Source organism: Hyaena hyaena, unplaced genomic scaffold, assembly GCF_003009895.1.
Source record: "Hyaena hyaena isolate Hyena2069 unplaced genomic scaffold, ASM300989v1 scaffold_4, whole genome shotgun sequence".
Lineage (NCBI taxonomy): Eukaryota > Metazoa > Chordata > Mammalia > Carnivora > Hyaenidae > Hyaena > Hyaena hyaena.
The window spans coordinates 3,356,302-3,383,737 of record NW_024080636.1 but is presented as its reverse complement, the minus strand read 5'-3'; the positions used below and the strand labels follow the sequence as shown (position 1 = coordinate 3,383,737).

At 51.9% G+C, this 27,436-nt stretch overlaps 1 protein-coding gene across 2 annotated transcripts in view; it reads left to right on the top strand.

The window, feature by feature from the left end:
* PACSIN2 (protein kinase C and casein kinase substrate in neurons 2) overlaps nt 1-27,436 on the top strand; it is a 136,776-nt gene that overhangs the window by 49,914 nt on the left and 59,426 nt on the right. The window contains exon 1 of one of the 2 annotated variants that reach the window (XM_039235074.1): nt 2,563-2,658. The exons of the other annotated variant lie outside the window; for it this stretch is intronic. The gene's annotated coding sequence lies outside the window, so the exon portion shown is untranslated. Of the gene's footprint in view, nt 1-2,562; nt 2,659-27,436 lie in introns of those variants that run through there. 2 annotated transcript variants of the gene reach the window in all.

Sequence of the window (27,436 nt, the reverse complement as noted above, 5' to 3'; positions counted from 1 at the left end):
TTACTTCATAGTGAAGTCACCTTCCAAAGCGTTTGAACTAAATTTAAGCAGCACAGAAGTATGGTCACAAAAGCAGCTCTGTCTATGCTGTCTGCATTCTTTTTTTTTTTTTAAGTTTATTTATTTATTTTGAGAGCGAGAACACAGGCTGGGGAGGGGCAGAGAGAGGATCCCAAGCAGGCTCCAAGTCGTGGGCACAGAGCCTGACGCGGGGCTCAAACCTACATACCGCGAGATCGTGCGTCCGTGAGAGATGAAGAGTTGGAGGCTTAGCCGCCTGAGCCCCCCAGGCGCCCCCGCCGTCTGCATTCTTAACTCACTTCCAATCAGATTTTTATTGCACAGCAGCTGTCTCCAAGGTCCAGTTCTGGTTTATCCGGGGGAACCAGAATGGAGAGGCACTGTGGGGTAGTGGCTAACAGCAGGATTCTGGAAGCTGACTGCCTGGGTTCAGAGCTTAGCTACCCCATGTGCCAGCTTTGGGACACAGGGCAGGTAATATGATATTTCTGGACCTCAGCTATCTCAGCGAGGAAATGGAAGAGGCAAGATGCCCTGATAGGATTATTTCCACGATCAACCATAAAGTAAGCATTGTATACGTGTTTACCAAGCAGCTTGTGTTTGTTGGATTACCAAAAAAAAAAAAGTAAAGCGAATGAAGGTCTTAAAGGAAAAAACCCCAAATGAATAAATCTCTCCTGCCATGATCATCCTCTCTCCTAACCAAGGGCCCTAAGGGGACTCTGGGGCAAAGAGATCTCTGTCATGCTGGCCGATGGAAAGGAGAGGTAGGTAATCAGCTCGCTCTGCCAGAACTCAGGTGTTTATTCTTTCTTAGCAGAAGAAAACATCCCCAGAAAAGAACTTTTGTGACCATACTTCTGTGCTGCTTAAATTTAGTTCAAACGCTTTGGAAGGTGACTGCCAGGCCATTAGTTTTAGAAAGGCTGTCTGTGTGTCGTGGTCAGGTACACTGAAGTAGTCTCTAGAAACCTTACTTAGCTTCCCCAGCCTTAGTGTCCATCACAGGGCAAAATGACCTTGGGGACCATTAACCCCGCAGCAGTCCCCAGGACGAAGCAGCCCCCTCCCTGCAGGCCATGGCCGCTGCAGGCCGGGTGTGCTGGCCCAGACCTCCAGCGTGGGCCCCTCTGTAAGGGTGCAGGTGAAGCCGAGCCGACTGCTGGGGGGGGGACGGGGAAGTCTGCGTCGGGTTGACTTGTGGGGATTTTGTTTTGGGGAGGCGGGGAGCAGAGGGCGATGTGATACTTCTCCAAGTGGCGTGAATTCTTAGTGTGTGTCAAGTGACTGAGCCTTGCGTTGACAGGGCCCTGGGTTTACTGGTGTTTTTCCACTGAGACATTTTTAAACACCAGATTTTGGGAAGATATTTTTAACCTATTCTCTTTTGTGTCATAAGGGGAGGCCAGAGGCTATGTTGCAAGGAGGGAAGGATGCAGTTCTGGCCACCACCCCTGAAGGGGTGGGGGTGCGCGTGTATCTTCTGGGAGGGTACTTTGGGGAAACTGAGATCTGAAAATCTTTGTTTCTTGTGTTTGTGCACATTAGGTTCAATACCTGCCCTTTTTTGTAGTGTCTGTATTTTTTGATACTGTTGCATACGTTTTTAAAACACTTCATTGAGACATAACATAAGCATACGCGTGCACGTATTATAAGTTTGTGTACCAGTGAATTTTCACAAACGAGCACACACCCAGCTCAGGAAACAGAGCCCTGCCCAGAAGTGCTCCCGGGAACCCTTTCCTGCCCAGTCCCTTCCCGTTCTGCCCCGGCGTCAGTCAGTGTAGAATATTGGTGCCCGCTCTTTATTGTATCAAGGGGAATTATACAGTATGTGTTCTCATTGGCGCACGTGTTTAGAGCTCTCCCTACAGTTATATTATTCTCCCTACAGTTATATTATTCTCTTTTTCCTTCACTTTAAATGCTTTGTAAAACTCCAGAGAGAAAGGTGTTTCCTGGGTTTAGTTTTTACTTCTGGCGACTCATACTTGCGCATTTGAGTGCCTTCGGAGCCTGGAGCCCGAGAGACTGGAGTCTCCAGCTCTGAGCCTGCCTCTGGCCCCCCAACCCCCGCTGAGCCGCTCCGGCCCCGCTATATGGAGTCACAAAGAGCAGTTGAGTTTTACATGTAGGGACAGCGTGAGGTTATCCCCTGCAAGTCGTCCCTGTCCCGTTGACTCCTGTGACGCCTGGCACCTTAGCTGCAGAGCTCGTACGTGCAAGGACCCCCAGTGCAGCAGATTCTAGGGCTGTCCTACGCAGTGTAAGTCAGTTGATGGACAAGCTGATTTTTGGGGGGAGGTCATAGGACTTTTGTTCTCAGATCCCCTCTGTCTGACCCTCTCTCGAATACCGAGGTTTCTGGGGGGCCGCCTCCCGAAAAGAAAGCCCCTCCGTGGTGGTCCCAGCGGGCCTGGAGCCGAGGTCTGAGGTCCTGGCGGCTGTAGGGTGCCCGCAGCTCGCCTTATCTCGCTGCAAGGTGTCGGCAGCCAACAGGAAATGATGAAACGTGCTGGGAGAATTCGGCGGGGAGCTGGAGGTCAGACACACCAGCAGGGCCGGGAGGAGGCAGGTACGGAGGCTGCGCTGCCGAGCGAAGCAGTGGAAGCTGGCATTTGGCGGAAAACTGTGAGTGTGCCATCTAAGGCGTGCATTTCCTTTCAGGGAGACCTTTGCAGAAGCAGAGCCTTCATTGATTTCTTTCATTTTCCTCCGAGCGCTTGGGTTTAACAGAAACCTCACCTTTGAAACACACCTCATCTTAGAGCTTCTCGGTGGAAACATTCACCGAGTTCAGTATTAACCGAGCCAGCGTGGAGTGTTCTCTCCAGAATGCTTGGCGAAAATGTCAGAGTAAATGTTTGATTTCTTGCTTGGTGGATAGATTTTGGCCTAAACAAATGAAAGATTGGGCTTTATCACCTTGACTGTGGTTTGAGAGCATCCACGCAGGCTTCTTTCCCAAAGAGATGGACTAAATTAGAAACTTGGGCACGGCTTAGACCAGCTTATACACGTCCAGCTGTGTTTTTTTCTTACCGGGTAGCTGCATGAGTTACTTGAGTTAACTGCTAACGGGGTTGGTTCCTTCTCCTCCTGTCGGGCATATTATGTCTCTGCGTGCTTTCCTTTCTTCGCAGCCACATCTAACCTACAAACATGAAAATGGGACTTGTCAGAAGAAGGGAACAAATTAGCTTCTCAGGTCGACAGTAATTGCGGTTTCATGGCCGTCTGCCCCAGACTCCCGGAATTAGCATGTGGCGTACTCCAAGACCCCTCCTCCCCTCCTCCTCCGTCATTGCTTTCTTACTCCTCCCCCCCCCCCCGCAGCGGGACGCTGTTTGTGCCCTCGGCCCCATCCGACTGCTGTCACCAGCCCCTGTGTCTTTATTCTTAGTACATAGTGGAATGTGAAAAGTTCTATTGTTCCCATCACTGAGCAGCCTCACATGCATATTGAATTGTTTCCTATCTCGGAAGTCATGTTCTGGAATTGAAAAATTGTGGCTCTCCTCCCTCCTTTTGGTGTGTGCGGTCCCGCGCTTCTGGTTAGAAGGGCCTTTAAAATCCCGGCACTCGAGTGAGCCTTCACGAAGTGAATATACTTCCTGGATTACCTTTCGGCGTGAGCATTAGAAAGGCGGTGTCCGGATCCTCTTTCTATTTTCCGGAAAGTGCCAGGCCGGTTCAGTCCGTGCCACACAGAGAAGCGGATTTTCTTGGTAGGCCGTCACCTCGTCGATTTGTGCGTTTTGAACCCTTTCAGGGTTGTGCTTTCCTGTTTTTTAGAAATCTCCCAAACATACACTGTTTCCCCTGGACCTTAGCGGGGCCCGCAGGTTTTGCCCTCGCTGGTGTAATTCTGGGTAGCTCCTCGGACTCTTCTCCTCCTTCACACTGCGATCTCCTACTGAATTCTAGATGAACTTTAAACGCTGCGCTTATGGAAAATAACAGAGCGGTGTCATGACTTCAGGCGGAAACGTGTCTTGCAGGTCTGAGATTGATGCCAGGAGTAAAAACAAGCCTCCCCGCCCCGCCCCCTTTCTTTTTATACTTCGTTAGTCCTCGGCTTTGCCCCGCCGTGTAATTCTGCTGTTATTTGGCGGCATGGTTAAGAAGATGGGAACACGCTATGCAGGGTAGTAACGGCTCCTGCAGGCTGTAGAGTCAGGCCCTTCATTTAGTTTTTTTGTAAGCAAAGGAATTAAGACCAAGAGGCACTGCGACACGCTTTGTTGACTTGTCCAAGGTCACACAGCTTGTTGGTCATTGTGGGCTACTGGCCTCTCTTCTCCCCGCCTTCTCCACATATTATCTCATGATTAATAGGACTTGGCTACGAATGGCCTTTTTTCTTCTGAGGAGTCCATTTTCAAGTATTCAGCTTCTGTGCAGTGATTTCCCAAAGTGAGTACCGCCTGGTACAGGTCTAGGTGAATTACCTGAAGCCCGAAGTGCACAGACATTTCTCCCTCTGAGAAAGATTTTTTTCTTAAAAATAGAGTTTTCTTTGGTATAAAGTTCCTCTTGCTTTACCCCTAAACCAGGCCTTACTCAGTTATTAACTGTTGTAAGTGTACCTCGTTATATGATTACCTGCTAGCTGGGAAATCCAAACTTTTAAAAGTTTATTTCTTTTAAAAAAAAGTTTATTTCTTTATTTTGAGAGAGAGAGAGAGAGTGAGAGAGAGAGAGAGAGAGAGAATGAGCCGGGGAGGGGCAGGGAGAGGGAGAGAGAATACCGAGCAGGCTTCACAGTGTCAGCGCAGAGCCTGACTCCGGACTCGAGCCCATGAACTGTGAGATCATGACCTGAGCCGTAACGAAGAGTCAGACACTCGACCGACTGAGCCACACAGGTGTCCCCAGAAATCCAAACCTAATAAATTCACAACAAATACAAGAAACAGACAACAGTACTAAGTTCTTTGAAAGACGATTCTTCAGGATCGTTTGGGGGAAAAACCCAAACAAATTCTCAAGCCTGGGGGCATCTTGGTCCCTCTGGGAACTTATTCATGGCACTAGGTCTGGACCACCCAGGTTTTGGAAAGTGGCAAACTTTAAAACAATAGGTTATCATATAAAAAAAAGAAAAGAAAAAAGAGGGTAATGATTTAATATATAAAATTGGAGTTTACTCACAACTTTTCAGAATCAATTAAAAGTCTCTCCTAAAAATGGAATTTGAATCCTTCTGAAATTCAAGTATGCAAATTAGATGCAAATAGAGACCTACTGAGAGCAGCAGGTAACTGGCATTCTTAGACCCTGCTACGGCCCCAACGCCACCTTTAAGTCTCACAGAATAGTACTTACCTATATTTTCTGAAGTATTTAAGAGTATATGCCTTTAAGAATTTCTGAAACAAATATGCTACAGGGAAACAGACATTTTCTTCTTTTATTTTTTATTAAAAAATTTTTTCAATGTTTATTTTGAGAGAGAGAGAGAGCAGGGGAGGGGCAGAGAGAGAAGGAGACAGAATCCCAAGCAGGCTCCATGACGCATGGAGCCTCATGCGGGGCTCGAACCCACGAACCTTAAGATCATGACCTGAGCCGAAATCAAAGAGTCAGACACTTAACCCACTGAGCCACCCAGGCACCGTCCAGGAACATGCATTTTCATAAAAACTTTACTTGTATTTGAAATTGTGGTCAGTAACTTTATACCTGTTTTAATGTATAAGCCCTAAGAGTGAGGTCGGCCATGTGCGCAGTGTGTTTCTGCAGAGGCATCGGCACCGTGCCGTCCCTCCTGCTGTGCAGGCAGGCACTTCTGTCCTCATCCCTGGGAAGCTGCTGCCTGCAGTGGAAGAGCCAGGTGACCTCATCCAAGGGCTAAAGAAGGGGTGAGCAGGGAGTGTCTGGGTTCACTTCTCCCGTAATGTAGTCCCCTTGGTTCCCCAACTAGCATTTCACCTTTACTGTTATATTTTCAGTACATTGGTTTCCTTTTCTCAACCTATCATTGGCCTTCTTAATATATATGTGTGTGTATTTATAATTATATATGTAAATATGTGTGTCCGTAAATACTAACATACCATTGCCCTAGTCAGTAGGTAACGTTTGGTATTCCTCCCGGCCCCAGCTTCTGCTCACGTTACTGTGAACGCTGGTATGCCTGGGAATTTAAAGATGTGAAGGGGGTATGGTGCTGGCTTTGCTGCAGATTGAGGAGGCGTTAAGTACGACCCCTGGGGCTGCTTTTGGCCCAGCTCCAAGACTTTGTGCTGCCTATGTCATGGGCCTTCCTCACTTCCGTCTCTGTCAGGGGGGCTTCTCTCCAGGACAGCCCCTAGTGGTGGCCTTAGAACCTTCTCTGAGGCCTTGAAAAACCTTTATCCAGTATCCCAGCTAGATCCTAGGTCCTAGGGCCAGGTAGAGAGAGGAGTGTGTGTGTGTGTGTGTGTGTGTGTCTGTGTCTGTGTGTGTGTGTGTGAGAGAGAGAGAGAGAGAGAGAGAGAGAGAGAGAGACAGACAGACAGACAGACAGACAGTATGAGGGGAAGTAACAATTGAAAACATGGACCATGAATTTGAATGAATGAATGAATGAGTTGCAATGGTCCCCTTTCCACGGAGGTTGCTTCTGAAGGCACTGTCATGCTGTGTCACCAGGCAGGTCTGAGCTCATTTGCACCTTCCGTTCTGCTGGGGCTCCAGGTGACAGACTGGGTGCCTGGTTGTCACCTGCTCTAGCCCTGGGAATCGGGCGTAAGTTTTTTTCTCATTAGACTCTATCATTAGTGAATCATCAGAAGAGAATCTCTGTGGGCTCGTGAAGCATATTGTTCTAGTTTTGGTTAATTTAAAGAATATAACAGAAAGTACCCTGAATGTGAAATGTGTGTCAGTGGCCATCATAATACTACGGGACGAGAATTTTCTGTTTTTTTCCACGTGAAGCCTGTGCAGCAAATTTCATACTCAGTCTTGTTTCCCATCAGGAGTGTTCTGCAGTGGAGTCCGTAAGGGAGCTCAGCGGAGAATGATGTTGCTTATTTGACAAGATGTTGTTGATGTACTGAATAGGCTAATAAAACGTTGCCCTTCCCAATTTGGAATTCTGTCTGTGTTCAGTATCGGCAGGGCTAGTACAGCAAGATGAATGAGGCACCGGGCAGCCCAGGGACGACAGAGTGACCTCTTTGTGGGTCTTTTCACTGTGAACTGACATATAAAGAAAAACCACAGGGCACGGTGGTCTGATGACCAAATACCTGTTGACCTAGAAAGCGGAGCAGTTCCGTTAACTCACCACCCGGGAGCCCGTTCGTGCAGGTTCACTTGGGTCTGGCCCACACGGTGCAGGGAGCGTGTCATGGAGCAGGAGCCCCAGGCCGCGCAGAAGCACCAGGGCCACTTGCGGGGGGACATCTTTGCACTGTTAACATCGAACTCCAAGGCAGTGCATTCGCTCCTACGGGCGATCGGTAGACCGGCTGCTACGGGTGAGGAATGCGAGTTTGGGACGGTAGATGCTGTCACAATGATGAAAACTCCCCGCAAGGCTCACGTACACTGTAGTCCTCCTGGCACCCAGCTGCTTTGAGCGATGGCTGTGCAGGCAGCTGAGCGAGCGCCGTGCTCGTTTCCAACCGTCGGTTAGGGCACCCCGCGGAGGGACAGTTCACCTGGGTGCTGGGGGGCTGCACCGGGTGACCGGCCCGCTTGTGCCTGTACGCGTCCGTGCAGTCAGTTCACCCATTCCGCAGAGCCTCTTGTCCACCGAGTGTGCCTCACGTCTTCTGCTAGGGCCCTGGGGTCCATGATGGTTGAGACTCAGTTCTTGCCCCTGAAGAGCTTGCAGAGACTTCCAAACGCCAGGTTTTCTTACAGACCCGGAGGGGCCTTAGGCTTCCGTGCAGGGTGGGGCAGCTTGGGGAAGACTTCACAGGGCGGTGTGGGTTTCACAGACACAGGCCCTTCAGGCAGACAAGGGAGGTGGAGGAGACAGCGTGTGCGGAGGCGGGGACATCAGAAGAGTGCACACTTGGGGCGGGACGCGGCTGGCCTGTGGCACACGTGTGGTTGGGCCGCGGGGCCTCTGACGTATGGGGCCTGGACCAGTGTTTTTTTTGTCCGAGACCAGTTCTTTCTTCTGAACCTGTTTCCCCTTGTGGCATTGCTCTCTACCTTGCCACCAAAATTAGGACTTTTTAATCCTCGTTTCCTTCCCCGCCCTGTTCCCCCCCCACCTCCTTCCTGGAATAATCATTCGCTGTGTCCTCTGTCCTGGCCTCCTAACCAGTTTCTCTTGCTTCCTCTCTAACCTCTAGAGCTGCCCTGTCCCGTATGGCGGCCACTAAGCGCACGTGGCTGTTGCTAGTAAAATGAATGAGAAGTCAATACGATGAAAACGACGGCTCCTCACGTGTACTAGCTGCGGTTCAGGCGTTCGGCCGCTGCTGGCTGGGGTGTTGGGTGCTCCGGTCTCGGGGCTCCGTGCTCTGTTCTCAGCCCTCTCTGCTGCCAGAGGGAACTTTCCTTCCTGGACCTTGACCAGGTCCCTCCCTGCCACCTTCCAGGGGAGCCCTGATCCCTAGTGTGACCTCCAGGGGGCCCAGCCGCTGGCACCGCTGTTGCCTCCTGGTGTCTAGCTCTTCCCTCTCCGACTGACTCCCCGCTACCTGTTTTGAACCTTCCCGACCTGTTCGCCTTAGCGCTGGGCTTTCTCTCCGCACAGCGTGCTCCCTGCCTTTCCGCAGGTTAATCTCGTTTTCTCTGCGCTCCGGAGTCCTGGTGATCGCACGGCCAGAGTACTCACGGTGCTTGTCCTGTGGTTTGTCTCTTTCGGTGGCAGCCACCATGCCTAGGCTTTGGGGACAGATAGACTTCATTTCAAAACCAACCGTTTACCTGCCAGGTGGCTTTGGGCAAGATGTGTTCACTTATCTGAGTCTCATGTGTTCGTCTGTAAAGTAAGGGCTAGCTCCCTCCCGGTGGGTGGAGGCAAGCGCTCGGCCTGGCTGCGCGCCCAGCTGGCTCTTCCTTCTAGGTGTCCTTCAGCGCTGCTGAAACCCCGGCGTCCGCGCGTCGTACTCTTTGTTGCTTCTTTTCTCACTTTACTCATTTTCCTTATTGCATTGCGGGTGCCTCCGGTGCAGTTTGATCAGAAGTGGTGGTAGGAAGCAGCTCTTCTGGTTCCAGTGCCTTCTGCTCGCTACAGTTCTGGTGGCATGTTTTGTTCTGTTCTATTTTGTTTTGGTCTTTTGTTTCGATCGAGTTCCATCATGCCCCCCACCTCCATTTTCTCTCTCTCAGTTTAGAAATTAAGTTCTCTGGGGGCACCTGGGTGGCTCAGTCGGTTGAGCATCTGACTTTGGCTCAGGTCAGGGTCTTGCAGCTCGTGGGTTCGAGCCCCACATCGGGCTCTGTGCTGACAGCTCAGAGCCTGGAGCTGCTTCGGATTCTGTGTCTCCCCCTCTCTCTGCCCCTCCCTCCCTCTCTCTCTCTCTCACTCTCAAAAATAAATAAATAAACCTTTAAAAAGGTTGTCTCCCTCTGGAACTTTCTTAGATGTTAAGTAAGGCTTCGTTGTTTTTTCCAAGTCTAATCTTTCTTTTATATTTTCTTTCTTTATCTCTCTTTATTACCTCAGAGAGAAAGCTGAGTTATCTACTTATATTTCTTTTTTCTTTAATGTTTATTTTTGAGTGGGGGGAGGGACAGAGAGAGGGGGAGACACAGAATCGGAAGCAGGCTCCAGGCTCTGAGCTGTCAGCACCAAGCTTGAATCCATGAACTGTAAGATCATGACCTGAGCCGAAGTTGGATGCTTAACCGACTGAGCCACCCAGGCGCCGCCCTACTTACATTTCTTCTTTAGATTTGCCTTTTTGGTGCCTTTGGATTCCTTTCTTACGTTTCGGAGTGTAATAAAGTGAGGCAGTTATATTTTATTCAGCCTTTAAGCTTTTTCAGTGGGAGACTCGTTAAGATCCCGGGTTTGCCTCTTTGCTCCTGAAAACGGAAGTCTGTTCTGTCATTCTGTGTTTGTGCCGGAGCCTAGCACACTTCTTGACTCGTTCATTGCAGATGTGTTTATTTTTGCCCCTGCCAAGCGTCAGTGCTGAGGATGCAGGGGTGAAGTAGGCATAGTTCACGTTCTTCAGGGGCTTGCGTTCTTGTCGATGGAGAGAGAGACACTGTATAAATATGTAATTTGGCATGGGAGCCCGAGTGTTATTTAAAAAATAAAGCAGAGGTCAGGGGCTGCGTGTCAGAGGAATGGGGACGGGTTCCGCTTTTTAAAGAAGGTGATATGTGAGCAGATGTGTGCCAGTTTGAGGCAGCAAAGCCCGTAGAGCCTGGAGGAGGGGTGCTGCTGGCAGAGGAAGCAGATGTGCAGGGAAGCCAAAGCCTGGTGCAGTTGGAGGCCCACAGGAAGGCCATTGTAGCTGGGGCACCCAGGGGTCGGGGTCAGAAGGAGTGACCCCGGAGCTGGAAGCCGGGACCTGATTGCACAGGCCCTTGTAGGCCAGGGAGGGGAGTGTAGATGAGGGCTTAGCCCTTTCCAGCAGCTAAAAGACACAGCCGGCAGCTCCTGGCATGTTGGCAAGTTTTCACGTCAGTGGCCTGACCCAGCCTGGCCAAAGCAGGGCTGGCGAGAGGGGGCTGCACGGTGGCTCTGTTCAAGTGGGAGCTGGTAGACGCAGGGTGTGAGGGCAGGAGAGGCGGCGGGGTGGCATGGCGGCGTTTGTCTTAAGCGGCTGGCGTCGGTGATGGCGCTCCTTACCGGAGGAGGAAGACTGGGTAAGAGTCTGTCTGGGGAGTGGGGGGAAGCCGGGGCTGAGCTTTGGGCAGCGCATCAGAGAGGCCCATTGGGCTCCCCGAGGAGTCGATGCTGAGCCGGCAGTTGGGGCTGTGCTGGGGAAGGAAAGTCAGAAGGCATCAGAGGTCCTGGTGCCTCAAGTCACGGGAAAGAGGGACCGCCTCAAAAGCTGGTGTGCAGAAGAGGGGGGCGGCGCGCAGAGGCCTGGGCCCTGGGGCATGGAGGCTGGGAGTGGGCACTTGCATGAGTAAGTCAATGCGGTACCAGGGCTAGTCATCGGTGACTTGAAGAGAAAGGACCTGGGTTCCTTTGCCAGAAAGCTTGGGCTCTATGCCTACGGAAGTTACAGAAGGTGCCTAGGCGCTGCCTTAGTTTCCTTTTGAATATTCTTCCGATATTCTTAGGACAGAAAAATTAAGAAATACAGATACGCAAAAAGACAACTCCCAAACTCACGTGTTCCACCATCTGGAGGGGGTGAATAAATGTTAGCATTCATTCAGGTGTTTGCTCAAGTGCCCCCTCCTCAGGAAGAGCCTCGCTGCCCGCCGTCCTGCCTACGGTAGAGCCCAGCACTCTGTCCCCCGCTGGCTTCATCCCCACCCCCCGCCGTCAGCACCACCTGCCGCTGCGTCACCTCCTGGTGTGTCTGGAAGTCCTCTGGTCCCTGCAGCGTGAGCAGGGACCTTCTCACCCCTTCTCCCCTGGGCCCCTTGGGCTTTGCCCCTTGCCCGGAGCCTCGTAAGCCTTCAGTTCTCTTTGTTGAATGAAGCAGTTCACATTTTGGTACATAGCCTTCTGGATTGTTTTTGTGGGTAATCACCCACTCTTAAATATGTATGTGTGTGTGCGTGTGTGTGTGTATGCATGTTTACATACATACATATATTTTTTTAAATGTTCATTTCTTTTATATTTGAGAGAGAGAGAGAGACAGCACAAGCGCGGAAGGGGCAGTGAGAGAGGGAGACCGAGAATCCGAAGCAGACTCTGCAATGCCAGTGCAAAGCCCAACGTGGGGCTCGAACTCATGAACCGTGAGATCACGACCTGAGCCGAAGTTGGATGCACACCTGACTGAGCCACCCAGGCACCCCTTAAATCTCTTTTCAATTTTTTTCAAAATAATTTTTAATGTTTATTTATTTTTGAGAGAGAAACAATACGAGCAGGGTAGGGGCAGAGAGAGAGGGAGACACAGAATCCAAGTAGCCTCCAGGCTCTGAGCTGTCAGCACAGAGCCCGATGCGGGGCTCGAACTCCCAAACTGTGAGATCATGACCTGAGCCAAAGTCAGACACTTAACCGACTGAGCCACCTGGGTGCCCCTTAAGTCTCTGTTTTTAAATTAGCTTAAGTCATCAGCAGCAATTTAGATGGAAGGTGCTACAGCACCACCCCCCCCACACCCCGTGCCTGGGAGGGCGGTGGGTGCTGTCTTCAGTCTGTGTCCAGCCTCGGAGCCTGAGCCTCAGTTGGAGTACCTCGTCCTCACTGTGACCTGGCCGCAGGCCTCCCCCTTCCTCTCCACACTGCTCTCCCGCCTGCCCCTCCTCCAGCCTCGTCCTCTCTCCTCTCTGTCCCCTAATCAGGTGTGACCTTGTCTTCTTCCGGCTGCGGCTGCGGCTGCACTGTGAGCTCCCGGACTGCAGGGCTGGGTCTTATTACGGACTCACTTGGCTGGCTCCCTTCCCCCAGCCCTCAGCAAAAGTTTCTGGGAGTCAGAAAGTCCATGCTTTAAAAACAATAAAAAAATTTAAAAATTAAAAAATAAATAAAAGAAAGCCCATGTTTTTAGAATATTGGGATAAAGATACGTAAAATTATAAAAATGTCAGTGTTTTGATTTAGTATCATTTTACCGAGTTTATCAGAATAAATTACATATTTTATTGAAAACATTTAAAAAGTTGGAACACAGGCTATTTCTTGAGCTAGGAAGACCGACCGATGTTTTATTCAGGGTGTGCTCTTTCTGGGTGTGTGTGTGTGTGTGTGTGTGTGTGTGTGTGAGAGAGAGAGAGAGAGAGAATATGTACGTGTGTGCACACATGCTTGGGCGTGTGAGGTTTGTGCGTGAAGCATCTGTGCCCACGTGTGCGTGTGAGCGTGGGTGTGCGCTTGGTAGTATGCCTGAAGTTAAGGTAGTGATCAAGGCATTTTCTTTAGGGCTTCTCGGATAATATTATACGTGGTAATTGGGTATTTATCATAAATGGAAAGGCCATTAATTCTCCTCTGTAATCCGGCAACTGGAAGGGTTTATTTGGCAGGTAGCATCGGGCGGAAAATACATAAGAGGCTTAATAGTGCAGCTTTTTTTGTGTTCCTGGAGTTTCCTGCGGCGCAGACTGAGGGCCGAGTGCAAGTCCTGCCCTACTCGAGTGACACCTGCCTGCGGGCCAGAGAGACCAGGAGGAGCCGGGCCGGGGACGGGCGGGCCCAGCGCGCACCTGCTGAGCGCCTCGTACAGGCGGACACGCACGTGTCGGGTGTCCTTGACGTGTTTGTCCGCACTGTGCGTGTGAGGGGGATGAGGTGGAGGAGCCAGAAGGCGCAGCTGTCACAGCTCGTCGCAGCCCTGCCCTTCCTCCCTGAACCGGGGACCCTGTCGCTCTTCGCTTTGTGCCTGCCTGGCACTCCGTAGTTTCACATTGCCAGGGGGTAAGGGGCTCCCTGTTCATTTCTCCAAATCACTGGGGAGCCCTTCGTATTGGGTGCACTTTTTAAAGAATAAAACCACCGTCATGTTAGAACCCCGCTGTCGGTGTGTCACAGCGGCTCCGAGCTGGCCCCGCGCCTTTCTCTGGGACGGGATGCTTTGGCTCCTGGTGGCGCACGTGAACGAGACGGAAGACTGTTGAGAAAGTGACACCACAGCCCAGCGCAGAATCCGGAAAAACCGAATCTTTTTGTGGTTTGCATGACTTTTTTTTTTTTTTTTTTAACTTGAAAGGCGCATATTCACAGCCCTGCTTGGGGAATATTCGAGCAGTTTATTTCCTGCGGCTGTGCTGGGTGTGCTGTCTGGTTGGTGACCGCCGCTCTTACCCAGACGGGCTCCTTTTTATTGTGAGGGGAGAAGCCACACGCAGCAGCACAAGTCACTCGTCTTGCAGCGTAAGGCCGGGCATGAGCTCCCTCTCCCTGCCTAAAAGCCACAGCTTGGCCGTCGGGCTGGTGTGACCCTGGGCTGAAGTTTTCTAGCCCTGCCCTTTGCCCCCTGGGGGCTCCACCTGGGATGCCCTTCCCTGCTTCTCCGGCCGATGCATCCCCATCAGCCCCGGGTGCCCAGTGCGTCCCTCCTGTGTGTCCCCACGGCGCTCTGTGCGGAAGTCTGTCCTAGTGCTTGGCCCTGTGGTGGAGGCGAGGCGTCCCTCAAGCCGTGAGGAGGAGGATGCCTCCGTGATGGCTCCTGGCGTCTTTGACAGAGGCTGGCCCGTAGTCATCGAAGACCCTCCCCCCCACTGGCCCTACTGGCACCGTGCCGAGTCTCAGACAGAGGCCATTTGATCCTCACAACGTCGAAGGAGGTCGGATTCCGTGTTACAGAGAAACAGCATCAATCACAGACCTCTTAAGTATTCTGCCCGAGGTGACTGGGCCAAGGAGGGGTCACGCCAGCGCATCGTATGAAGAATCCTAGATGCACGTTTCAGAGAACCTTCTAGATTCATGCTTCTGGATTCTCACTGTCCTTAGTTCTTAGTGGGTGACTTTCGCCCTTCAGCCGGGGCCGCAGCCCCTCTAGAGGATGGGTGCTGTGCTTGGTCTGACTTGGAGGGAGGGAAGACCGAGCACCACCGCTCTGCGCGGGGAAAAGAGGCAGCGGGGAAGGGCCCACAGAGGCCCTTTGTGCCACAGGAAGTCCTCCTTCTGGAAGGGGCTGCCTCAAAGTGGAGGGCTTGAAAGCAGCTGAAGTGCTTGACCTGAGGCCACTCTGACTCATGCGCTGTTAATAATGCCCTTTGTTGAATCTTGGGAACCTGCTTTAACCAACCTCAGCCTTGACCTCGGAGGCCTCGGAACCTCCCCGCGGCCGCGGCTCTTCCTCTCTCCCCGTCTTGTCTGCCCTTGTTGAATGCTCCCATTTTCTTGCCTCAACAAAGGCCAACCTCCTGACCCATTCTATAGTTTTTCCTTCTGCTTTTGCCAAAAGTCTCTTTCTGGCGCTCCCTGGGCCGGGGTGACTTTTCCAGGGGTTAAGTATGTCTCTTGAGTTGGGAAACTTGCAGCTCAAGGAAGAAGTATCTCACTGGACAAGTGCTTCTGACGGACAGAGGGAGTTTTCGGGAAGTGTTTGATGGAGCTGGGGGGGCTGGCCCGGGGAGTGGGGGGCCGCACTCAGAGGCTCTCGGGGCGGGCGCGATGAAGTCGCCTGAATCGACAGCCCCGTTTCCTGGAACTCTGTCACACACTGTCTCTTGCGTCTGTGGCCACCTGTCGCTCGTTCGGTCCTGCGGCTCAGGTGCAGGGACTCCCTGAAGAGAATGGGGAGGCGGCGGCGGCCATGAGCTGAGTGACCTCGTGTGCTGTCCGGCCCTCACCACCAGCGGATGTGAGAGGAGCCGCAGGCTGGCAGGAGGGGGCGTGCGTGTGCGTGTGTGTGCAAGATACCGCTCGTGTGAGGCATGCTGAGCCTGTGCTGGAGCAACGGCCCGCAGCCTCTCGTGTTGTGGCGACGCGGGGGCAGATCAGTGAGCGCCTGTTCTTCAGGGCCTTAAAGGGAGTCTGTGTTGAACGTGACCGCCTGGGCTTGCATTCGTGAGGCAGAAGCCACATCTGTTGAACGTGTTTAATCGTGGGCGATAGGTACTTTCTTGAGATTTTGGTGACCGTAGGTCATGGCCCCTTTCCATGTTTAGAGTGGTAGAAAATGGGACCTGCAATGACCCTCGTCATCCAGCCCGCCCCTACCCCACGCTGTGGAGAAGGGAGGAGGTGGCGTCCGGAGGGTCCACAAATGACTCTAGCCCCCTCCCCAGTCAGGTGATGCCACCTGAGTTTGGTGGCTTGGTGGCTCAGCCTTTGTCTGACCGCGTGTGGAATGGGGCCTACTGCAGACTTCCTGTGAGTGTGAGGGGCCGCGTGTAGAATGGCCCAGCGTGGGGGGCACACGGTGTGCTTTTCCCATCACCAAGTCAGGAGCCAGGAGGGACCTGTGATGTGTCCCCCCCTCCCCCAACGTCCTTGGGCTTTATCATCTTTCTCTATTCTTCACCCTCAGGTTGCCGTGGACTTTGGGCAGTTAATAGTTTTGGAGGCCCCATCTTGGATTATATTAGATAAATCACCATTATTTGATGTGCTCTAGTATGTACTCACACTCAGTTCACACATTTAAGCTCACGCTGTGTGAGGTGTGGCGGAATGAGCACAGTGTGACTGGAATGCGGTGGGGGTGGTGAGGCTGGAGGGGGTGGTGGTTGGGGCTGGGAGACCCTGCCGGCCACCTGACAAGTCTTGGAAGGGTCCCAAGTGGAAGCGTAACCTAATCTTCCAGAAGACATGTCACCCACTATGGCAGCCTCGAGGAGGACGGGAGGAAGGGGGACCAGACTCACTGGCGGTCAGTGATCTAGGCAGAAGAGGGGGACCTTACCAAAGGTAGCCATTGTTGGGGGGATGGGTGGAGGAGGAGGGTTCAGGAGACACTGAGACCTAATGTTGGCCGGTCTTTTTTTTTTTTTAATTTTTTAAAAATGTTTTATTTATTTCTGAGAGAGAGAGAGCGTGAGCAGGGGAGGTCAAAGAGAGAGGGAGACACAGACTCCGAAACAGGCTCCAGGCTCTGAGCTGTCAGCACAGAGCCTGACGCGGGGCTTGAACCCATGAACTGTGAGATCATGACCTGAGGTGAAGTCGGACGCTCAACCGACTGAGCCACCCAGGCGCCCCTTGGCAGGTCTTGGATACTGATTACGTGCCGTGGGGTCAGGGGGTGCTCGGGTGTGGGAAGGAAAGCAGTTTCTGGCTTGAGCAGCTGTGAGTGGTGGGACCGTTTCCTGATGTGGGGAACCCAAGGACTGAAGTGGTCTCAGGGAAGGTAGGAAGGGATTGGTGGGGACTGTGTGGTGACCTCGCGGAGGCATCCAGAAGGCAGTTGGGTGAGTGGGTCTGGACTTTTGGGCCAGAGCTGCGGATTGGGGGCCATGACGGGGGACAGGATGGCTTGATAGGTGGGAACAGAAGAGCTTGCTTAGGTAGAGCGTGCCCCCAAGGAGCAGGCCCTGCGTCGGAACCTGAGGAGCCCAGGCATCCCAGGCCCGGGCAGGGGAGAGGGAGGGAACGCAGGAGGCGTGGTGCGGTGGACACCGGGGCGCGATTGTAGGACCCAAAGCTGCCCTGTGCTGAGCACTAGGGAGCCCGGGAAGTGTCCGCTTCTGACACCAGGATGGGCTTGCTTTCTGGTCTGATCAGTTGTGTCAGAGGCGGGGGAGGCAGCTGCAGGCGGAGACAGGACTGCGCAGGGTGGGGACTGGAGAGGGGGCCTGTGAGGGCTGGGTGGGTGGAGTGAGGTCCTCTGGCCTGGGGAGGGAGCAGGATGAGGGGGCCAGCCTCTACAGGGGTGTGTGTGGCGAGGCCAGCCTGGGGGTGCGGACGCCTCTGGGTGGTGGCAAGAAGCGGAGGGGCTTCTGATTGCCCCCCTGCCTGTGTTCTGTGAGAGGGGGTGGCCTGGGAGCGGGTCTGCGGGAGCCTCTGGGGAGAGCTGCCTGGAGACAGGGCAGTGGGGAGGACCCCCCCCCCCCCCACCGAAGGAGGTGTGACTTTTGTGCAGCACCCAGCAGGCTGCTTGTAACTGCGGAGGGGGCCCAGGTCAGGTGACAGTGTCGAGTCAGTGGTGCCCTGTGGGCCAGCCCAGGACAGAGGAGAGACAAGAGGTGTGGAGATGAGGAGGGTGTGTCTCGTGAGAGACAAGGCAGTGTCACTGCCCTGTGAATTTCTGTTGATTTCTTTCCATTATATGAACATGAGTCCAAAGGAAGAAACATGATTGTTCTCATCACAGAGGAGGGTCTCTGGCTACACATAGGGATCAGTGTAAGTAGACACGGAGTGTCCAGGTGTCTGGACGGCGAAGCCTGCACTGCGTGTTCACTGCTCTGCTGGGCACCTCGGCACCTGCATCGCCAGCGAGGCTGTGGAAGGGCCTCCCCCGGGGCCTGAGCCTGCCTCTCCCTCCACTCATCGCATCGCTGACAGGTGGCCCGCTGGCCTCTCCGGGACAGCACTTACTGAGGATTCCTTCCTGGTGGTGGAGAGCTTGAGTTTTAGTGAGTTTTCTTTGTGTGAAGTCCTGAACCCATTGCCTTGAAGCATGAATCCGGCTTTGTTACGGGAAGGACGCGATCTCCCTTCCCCGACATGATGCACGGCTCTGAAAACTTGCATGTTAAAGCCGTGTCCCCAAAATAGGGAGCCTCGACTCCCTCACCACGTGGTCTCCTCCAGCCCCCGTCAGCCCTGACCCGACTGTCTCTTGTTTCAGACATTCAGTCACTTTGCAAATATTTGAGCGTCTACTTCACACTAAAGCAGCAGGGAAGCAAAGGTGAAGACATGCAACTCTGGCCTTTAAAGTTTACGTGTGACAAATGTCTGCGCTGTCGTCCTCTGCCTTTTCACTTGTGGACGTCCACTTTGGCAGTTCACCGTTGTCTTCTCAGTTTGTGAGCTTTTGACTTGTCTCCAGTCTTTGCTGTTATAAATATCGCTGGGATGAACATTCTGTTCGAGTTATTTTTTTCTTTGAGTTTATTTGCTTGGGGCCGTATTCCCCAGAGGTTGATAACTCCCTTGTTCTGTTATTTCCAGATTTTTCCATGAAGCCTCTCCGCAGCGTTAGAGTACGTTTGTATTTTTCCTATAGCCCTACCCAAACTGGCATTGTCATTTTAGTTTTTCTTGGTTCTGCAAGTTATTTCCATTTTTTAAGGAAGTCGTGTTTTTCTTCCCCTCCACGCGGCAATTTGTTGTGTGAGAATTGTCCAGGTTATGCTGCGGTAACAAGTGAATCGCAAGTGTCAGCCTTTACATAATAAAAATGTCTCACCTTCTCTGTCTGTGCTTGTGGGGTGTTGGGGGTACAGTTCTACACCATCGGTTGGGGCCAGGCCGATTCAGGACACCCCCCCTTTCCTGCAGCTTCACCGTGGTCCCCTCAGTGGGTGACGGGCAGGAATGAGGGGACTGGGCTCTGGGAATAGGCTTCCCACTAGGCATGTAGCCTGGCTCAGCAGGTGCAGCGTCTGTGAGCATCCTGTCCTTGCCTGGCCGTCTTGTCTCCTGCGTGCTCGTCTCCGGCAACCTCTCGTGCAGTGGAAGAGGCCTCTGGTCTTCATGTCAGTCCTTAATGTACTCTAGGCAGTAAGACTTTTAGCAGTTGTGTTGAATCTGTTTTTTTCTTTGCTTTTCACATCACATTTTGTTGTGCAGAGCACATTTTGTTGTGCAGAGGTTTAAGTAATTGCCTAAGTTTTGGGGCGCTGTCTTTTGTTTACTCTCACAAATTTATTTTATTTACTTTTGTATTTTATTTCTTTAACTTTTATTTATTTTGAGAGAGAGAGAGAGAGAGCGCAAGCACATGCACATGAGTGGGAAAGGGACGGGGGGGGGCGGGGAGAGAATCTCAAGCAGTCTCCATGCTCAGTGTAGAGCCCAACTCGGGGCTTGACGCCCATGAACTGTGAGATCATGACCTCGGCTGGAATGCTTAACTGGCTGAGCCACTCAGGCACCCATTTTTCTTCTCCTAAGTGGTCTCCACACCCACATGGGGCTTGAACTCACGCCCCTGAGGTTAAGGGTTGCACACTCCTCCAACTGAGTCAGCCAGGCTCCCCTACACATTTATTGTTTTCTTAAAGCCAGAGAATAAGCTATTTCTTCGAGTTGCTTAAAATAGATTTTTATTTGCCTCTAGGTGACACTTCACTTCCTCCAAGTATATAATGTCAGGTGGTTTTAATCTAAGTTAACTTTGGTCCTTGGTGATACTCGTTTGTTCCGTAACATTAAGGGAGTCTGTGAAACACCTCTTCATGATAAAAACACTCGATGAAGTAGGAATAGGAGGGGACTTTGGCCTGAGAAAGCGCATGCCTGAAAACTTTCAGGGTTGGGAAATAACGAGACGGAAGGGACAGGGATGTCTGCTCTCACCACTTCTGTTCCCACCGCACCGTGGTTCCACCCAGGGCAGTGAAGCAAGACAAAGAAATAAAAGGCATATGAATTGGAAAGAAAAAAAATAAACAAAATGACCTTTGTTTGCAGATGGCGTGTCCTTGTATATGGAAAACCCTACGGAGTTCATTAAAAAACTATTAAAACTCATATCTGGGTTCAACAAGGTTGCAGGATATAAGATCAACATACAAAACTAATGGTATTGCTGTATGGATAATCCAAAGAAGTACAAGACTCATACACTGAAAACTAAAAAAATAAAGTTGAAAAAAATTTCAAGGTGTAGGGTGATCCCGACCAGAAATCTCAGCTGCCTTTTGTTGTTTCTTGGGGTTTTTTGGGGTTTTTTTGGTAGAAATTGACAAGCTGATTCTAAAATTGTCATATGGGAACGTAAGGTTCCTAGAGTAGTCAACATAATTTTGAAAAAGTAGAACAGGGTTGAAGCACTTACATTTCCTAATTTCAAACATTTCTACGAATTATAATATTTAAAACAGTGGTATTGGCGTGTAGGGTAGACATATAGATCAGTGGGATAGAACTGAGAGGACAGAGCTCAACTTTTCATGTTCATGGTCACTTGGGGGCACTAAGCCCGTTCAATGGGGGAAGAAACAGTCTTTCAACAAATAGTGTTGGGACAGCTTGATATCTACATGTAAAAGAATGAATTTGGGCCCTTACCTCCTACCAAGTATAAAATTTAGCTGCAAATGAATCAGAAACTTCAATGGAAGAGCTAAAGCTATAAAACTCTGAGAAGAAAGCAGCACACATCTTCCTCCCTTTGGATTAGGCCGTGGTTTCCCAGATATGGCACCAAAATACAACAAGAGGAACAAGATAGATAAATTGGACTTTAGCAAAATTAAAAACTTTTATGCTTCAAAGGGTGCCGTCAAGATATGAAAAGGCAGCCCACAAAGCGGGAGAAAATATTTTCAGTCACATATCATATTTGGTAAAGGACTCTGTTAAAACCCAGCAATGAAAAGATGAATAGCCCAATTAAAACTGGGCAAATGATCTGAACGGTTTTTCAGAGACGGTATACCGATAGTCAAAAAGCACACAAAAAGGTGTTTAACGTCGTTAATCATTGGACATAATGCCCATCGAAGCCACCGTAGGAGGTTACTTCCACCCTACTCTTGATTTCATCTTAGGTCATAATCTCCTCGTTTGTGAGTTCAAGCTCCATGTCAGGTGCTGAGCCCGCTTGAGATTCTCTCTCTCTCCCTCTTTCAATGCCCTTCCTATGTGTGCTCTCTCTCTCTCTCTCACTCTCTCAATAAGTAAACTAAACTTAAAAAAAAAATTGAAGAGGGGCGCCTGGGTGGCTTAGTCGGTTAAGCGTCCGACTTTCACTTAGGTCATGATCTCGCGGTTCGTGGGTTCGAGCCCCGCGTCGGGCTCTGTGCTGACTGCCAGCTTGGAGCCTGGAGCCTGTTTCAGTCTGTGACTCCCTCTCTCTCTGACCCTCCCCTGCTCACGCTGTCTCTCTCTCTCTCCTAGAAATAAATAAAACCATTAAAAAAAAAAAATTAAAAAAAAAATTGAAGAAAAAGAACTCCTTTCAAAAACAGCTCCTCAAAGAGTTAAATACAGAGATGCGACATGACCCCGCATTTCAGCTCCCAGAGTCTACCTGCGGGAAGCGAAGGCAGATATCCACACAGAGTTGCCTGTAAATACCCACAGCAGCGTTTCTAACAGCCCAACATGGGAACGACCCAGAAGCGTCCACCCCCTTGGTCAGGAGTAAACATGTTGTGCTGGGTGTATATATAATGGAACAGTGGCGATCAAAAGAAACGAAGTACGAGCATGTGCTTCGGCGTGGATGGACCTCGAAAACATTGTGCTGAGTGCGGGAACCCAGTACAAAAGGTCACACGCTGCAGGATTCCGTTGGTATGAAATGTCCAGAATAGGCAAATCCGTAGAGACGGAAGTTAGGTCCGTGGTTGCCAGGGCCTGGAGGCGGGGGGGGGGGGGGGGGGGGGGGGGGGGGGGGGGGGGGGGGGGGGGGGGGGGGGGGGGGGGAGCGTGGCTGCCAGAGGGCACAGAGTTTCTTTTGGGGTGATGAGGTGTGCTGAATTTGTCCGTGGTGTTGGATGCACAACTCTGAACACACTAGAAATCGTTGGCTACGCTTTAAATGGAGAATTGCATGTGGATTGTATCTCCATGTAAAAAAGGTCAACATGTTGCTATTTAAAAAAAAAAAATAGCAAAATTTCAGCCGCTTAAACCGTTGTCCCTCCCACAACCTCTTCCGGCCACATCATGTCACGCCTCGAGATGCGTCCGGGTCTTCTCATTATGTAGACAGAAGAATTATTTTAGGACCACAGCCTAAGTTGTGACTTCCAGCTTTCAACCCAAAGTCCCAAGGTAGGGGCGGAGGAGGCCGAGGCAGGGGTGCCCCATCTCCAGACCAGGCTAGCTTCCTGTCCTTAGAGCAGGGCTCACATTCCGGCGCCACCACTTCCGACTTAACCCGCAGAGCTTGCTGGTTCGGCTTCTTCCCCCCGACCCCCCGCCCGGTCCCCACATCGGTTCAGGAGGAGTGGTGCTCTAAGATGCCTGTGAAGAGTACCCCCTGCGCGCCCCCCTTATTCTCACCCCCAGGAGCCACTGTTATTCATTCAGCAAACGCATGTCGACCCTGTGCGGTGCAGCTTCTGAGTTTCAAGGGGAAGACACGGGCTTGCCCTGGGCTGTGTCCAGTCTAATGATTTATTCTGCAGCACGTTTCTTCCTTTGTTGTGTAGAAGATAAAAATCTGTTTTTTCTTTAAAAAAAATTTTTTTTTAATGTTTCATTTATTTCTGAGAGAGAGAGAAAGACAGCATGAGTAGGGGAGGGGCAGTGAGAGAGGGCGACACAGAATCTGAAGCAGGCTCCAGGCTCTGAGCTGGCAGCACACAGCCCGACGCGGGGCTCGAACCCACGAACCGTGAGATCATGACCTGAGTCAAAGTCGGATGCTTAACCGACTGAGCCACCCAGGCGTCCCGATAAAAAGCTGTTTCAGAGTAAAATGCTGCCCGCGTTACTGATTCATCAAGAAGGAATATGAGGTTTTACACCAGCCCTCCTTCCCATTTAGCGCTCACTTTGCGTGCTATGTAGGCTGTGTTAGGCTGATCACCAATGTCGTGCCCCCTTCCAAGGAGCTCCCGGGGGGAGGGGGCGCTGGGCCAGGGGACAAGCCCCACGTTAGAAACCTAAGCAGTTTAGCAAAGGCCCGGCACGTGTAGATGCCACTGCAGCGCACGCTGTAACGTGTCCGGGGCTTTGTCTTGCTCGCCGTGATCGTGAGTACCCGGAACGCGGCAGGGGCACCAAGTTATGTTCGTTCGCGAGCCGAAGGACTGGCGGCGCGGTGCTGTGACAGCCCCTTCGTCCCCGCCGGAGAGCTGGGAGGAGAGGGCCGGGAACCTGTCTCTCCCAGTAGGTGGGCAGTCCGAGGCCTCGCAGCCCCTGCGAGCACAGACCCCAGGCTCCTGCCCCACCGCCTCCTGGACGTCGTAGGCCCACCCCAGCCTTGAGAGCAAAAGTGGCATGGCTCTCATCGGCGTGCCGGCCCCTCCGCGGATCGGCCTTCCTGGGGACTGGGGGGGGGGGGCTGTCGCTGGAGTCCCACTAGGCCCCCTTCCAATTATTTTCCTCTCAAATCTGGTACGTTTCCTTGCGCTGCTGTTTGCATTCTCACGTTGATATCAGATTTGCCAGTGTGTCATTTTTGGCCTTTTTAAAATAACTCTTTCTATTTTTAAACCTGTGGAGCAGCGAGTCAATATTTAGCTTGGGGAAATTTTCAGCCCCAGCCTCCAATGTTCCCAGGGCGCCTGCCAGCAGAGGGAGGTCTCACAAGTGTCACTGCACAAAATCAGTCCCAGGCACGGACCTGTCAGCTAATGCATCTCCATTGCAGAAGAGAAATGAGTTTTGGGGGCATGGGGTCCTCGTTAAATTGTGTGGGTGAACGACAGCCGAGGGGCTGGACTGAGACCGGGTGACTTTGGGTCATCTTCCTTTGCTGCTGATTCTCCAGGACCTGAGACCCTTTTCACCCAGAACAGGCAGAGCCAGAGGGGCTGAAAACGGCCAGTGACGGGCAGCCATGGACTTCTTTTCTTTGAACTGTTAGGATGTAAAAACCCTAGGGGTAAAGCAAAGTCATTTTAAGGGTTCCTATGTGACTCCAAATCTAGTATTTTTTAATACTAATTTCTTGCCCAGAAAATCTGTCACCTCTGACCATCACAATCTAGCTCAGACAGCACCTCCTCCCTCCCCCCCTCGTCTTCCTGTCACCTGTGGTCCTGTCTCATTCCCCGAGCTCTTGTTGTGGGTTATATGGGCCAATTCGTGCGGTAGAAGGACCTCTGTGAGCCTTGCCGCTGGCACGTGGCGGGGGTGCGGGAGGAGACGGTGGACGTGCCCCTCGGCTCGGGTGGTCCTTGACGCACAGTGCAATCTCGGCGAGTCCTGCCTGGGGGGAGAGCTTCCTCGTCCACTTCAGAAGGCTGCTCTCTGACAGAACAGCGTATTTTAAGATTTGAGTTCATTTCCTGTAAGATAATCGGAAAGGAAAGGTCAAGCCTTTTAACACCTCCTTGCATATAACGAAGGGGGAGGCTTTATTAAGTGTTTTCTGTGTGCGGGGCTTTCCTCTCCACGCCAATTTTAAGGATAAAATAAACAGACACACTTTTCTCTGGGTCTTCAGAGCCATTCAGTTTTCATTCTTAGGCCTGAGGGGTTCACTGCTGAGTATTTGCTGTTCATCTTCTGCCCCTTGCCGAACCCGGGAGACACTTCAGAAACGAACCCCCTGGTGCAGGTCGAGAGGGAGGTAGTTTAGGAGACCCTACCCGTGCTTACCTGAAGTGACTGCTCGCTGTGCCTCAAAACCATTCCCGTTCTGCTGGGGTCACATGGCGTCAGTTCCGGGGCGCCTGGGTGACTCAGTCATTTAAGTGTCCAACTCTTGATTTCGGTTCAGATCATGATCTCACAGTTTGTGAGATCGAGCCCCGTGTCTCTCCGCTGACAGCGAGGAGCCTGGTTGGGATTCTCTCTCTCTCTCTCTCTCTCTCTCTCTCTCACTCCCTCCCTCCCCCTCCCTCCCTCCCTCCCTCTCTCCGCACCCCCCCAAGCTCGCTCTCTCTCTCAAAATGAATAAACTCCTTAAAAATGTCCTCAGTTCTTAGTGCTGTCAGTGTGTATCTAGCATTTAGCACGAGGATTTTGTTTTACTCTGCACGCGTGTAGACGGGGTGGTGAGGAAGTGAGCTGAGAAATGTCTGCCGGGTGAGAACAGGGGTCCTTCTGTAGGGTGGGGGGCCAGGACCACTCGAGCGGGGGAGAGGCTACTTGGGCTTCGTGTCTGTACAGCTGGCCCTAGACAGTTTGAGGCGCTCAGGGCCGCTGGGCCTCCCTGCCTCCTACGGCTGCCTGGGCAGGGCTCAGGGTCCACAACCCCACTCTTACCCATGGAGGGCCTTGGGCAGGTCTGGATCGGGGAGAGCTGAGTCGGGAAACGCAGGCCACCTGCGGCCCTGGGCACATGGTGTTTGCACGGCTGAGCCGGGAAACCCGGGCGGCGGGTCAGGGACGGACGCCGGTGGGGTAGAAGCCGAAAGGGTGAGGTCGTTTTCTTTCAGGCTCAGTATTCTCTCAGGACTCACGCGTCGTCGTCTCTGCTGCCGTCTGCCCAGCGCCAGCCACCGTGCTCTCTCAGTGGGCGACGCTGTGGCGGCTGTCTGGCCGCTCCCCAGCCAGGCCGGCTCCCCGCTTTCATCCGTGAGCTCCCTTTTCCCCGGGAGGCCCTCCTGGCCTGCCCCTCGGTCTTGTCTCAGATGCCACCTGTTCAGTGAGACCTTCTCCAGACGCTCCACTTCCAAGTTCAGACTCCTTTCCGCCTTCAAAAGCCTCCTGCCTTTGCCTTGCTCTGTTTCTCCACATAGTGGCCACTCTGGTTTCTTTTCCTTGTCAGCCACGTGCACTAGAGTGGAACTCCACAATAGGGGACTGATTTTTGGGTGCTCGTACCCTGTTGGATTCCCCAACACCCAGAATATGGTCTCACTGCAGGTATGGAAAGAATAATGAAAATTAAGTAATATGTGGGTAGCTACCATTGTATTCCCAATGGACATCCGCTAATTTAATGAAAAGCCGAACTCCCTTTTGATTGCTGCTTTTATTTAATTAAAAAAAAAAAGTCATCTTTCTTCATTTCTCGTTTTGACACACATAGTGCGTAACGCACGCTTTCACTGAAAACTCGGAGCCAGCGCCAGCCCCGCTCCATCCTTTGCCTGCACTCCCGTCTCCGCTCAGTATGTCCGAGTCTAAATAGCACTAGACGATCACCTGCCTTATGAGCGAGGAAACTGAAGGCCCAAGGGGTCTTGTGCTAAGTCCAAGGTCATTCTGCCCCATCTCTTGACATTTGCACTAGAGCCAGGGAAGGGAACCAGTATTCACTGTTGGCCACACAAGAGAAGGGAAGGCCCTTTGCCTTATCTAAGCTGATCTCATTCAGAAGTCTGCAGGGCGCTCGTCATCCTGCCCATCTCTTGAGTGGAGTGTCAGAGGCACAGGCAGTAATGGGATTTTGCCCACGGCTAGTAAGACGCCAATGGCTGAGTCGGTCCCATTCCTAGCTAGTTCTCTTGGGGACGTCCCTGGAGCCCGTCACGGAACACATAGGGAGTCTCCTCCCAGCCATGGTCGGGAGCATGTATAGCGTGCTTTCCAGATCTTTTGTTTGATGCTACTGGCCAGTCACCTGAATTCCAGTTTCCCACCGTGAGCCGTCCTCACGTCAGCCTTCGTTGCTGTGGGCATTTCCCCTGCTCAGAGCTGGTGTGTGTTTAAGTGGCTCTCCTGGGCTTTAGGTCACAAACGACATTGAAATCTCAGTGATTAAGGATGTTCATAGCAGCACTCTCAACAATAGCCAAAACCTGGAAAGAGCCTAAGTGTCCATCAACGGATGAATGGATCAAGAAGATGTGGTTCATCTCTACGATGTAATCCTACATGGCAATGAGAAAGAATGACATCTGGCCATGTGTAGCAACATGCAACATTGATGGACCTTGAGGGTGTTATGCTGAGCGAAATAAGTCAGGCAGAGAAGGACAAATACCATATGTTTGCACGTATAGGAGGATTAGGAGGAACTTAACTGAGGAACAAGGGGGAGAAGAAGGGGGGAAATGGTGGGGGAGAGGGAGGGAGGCAAACCTTTCGCTTCTAGAATGCTGAGAACAAACTGTGGACGGGGGGGGGGGGGGGGGGGGGGGAGGGGGGAGATGGGCATGGAGGAGGGCACTTGTGGGGATGAGCACTGGGTGTTATATGGAAACCAACTTGACAATAAACTATTTGTAAAATAAA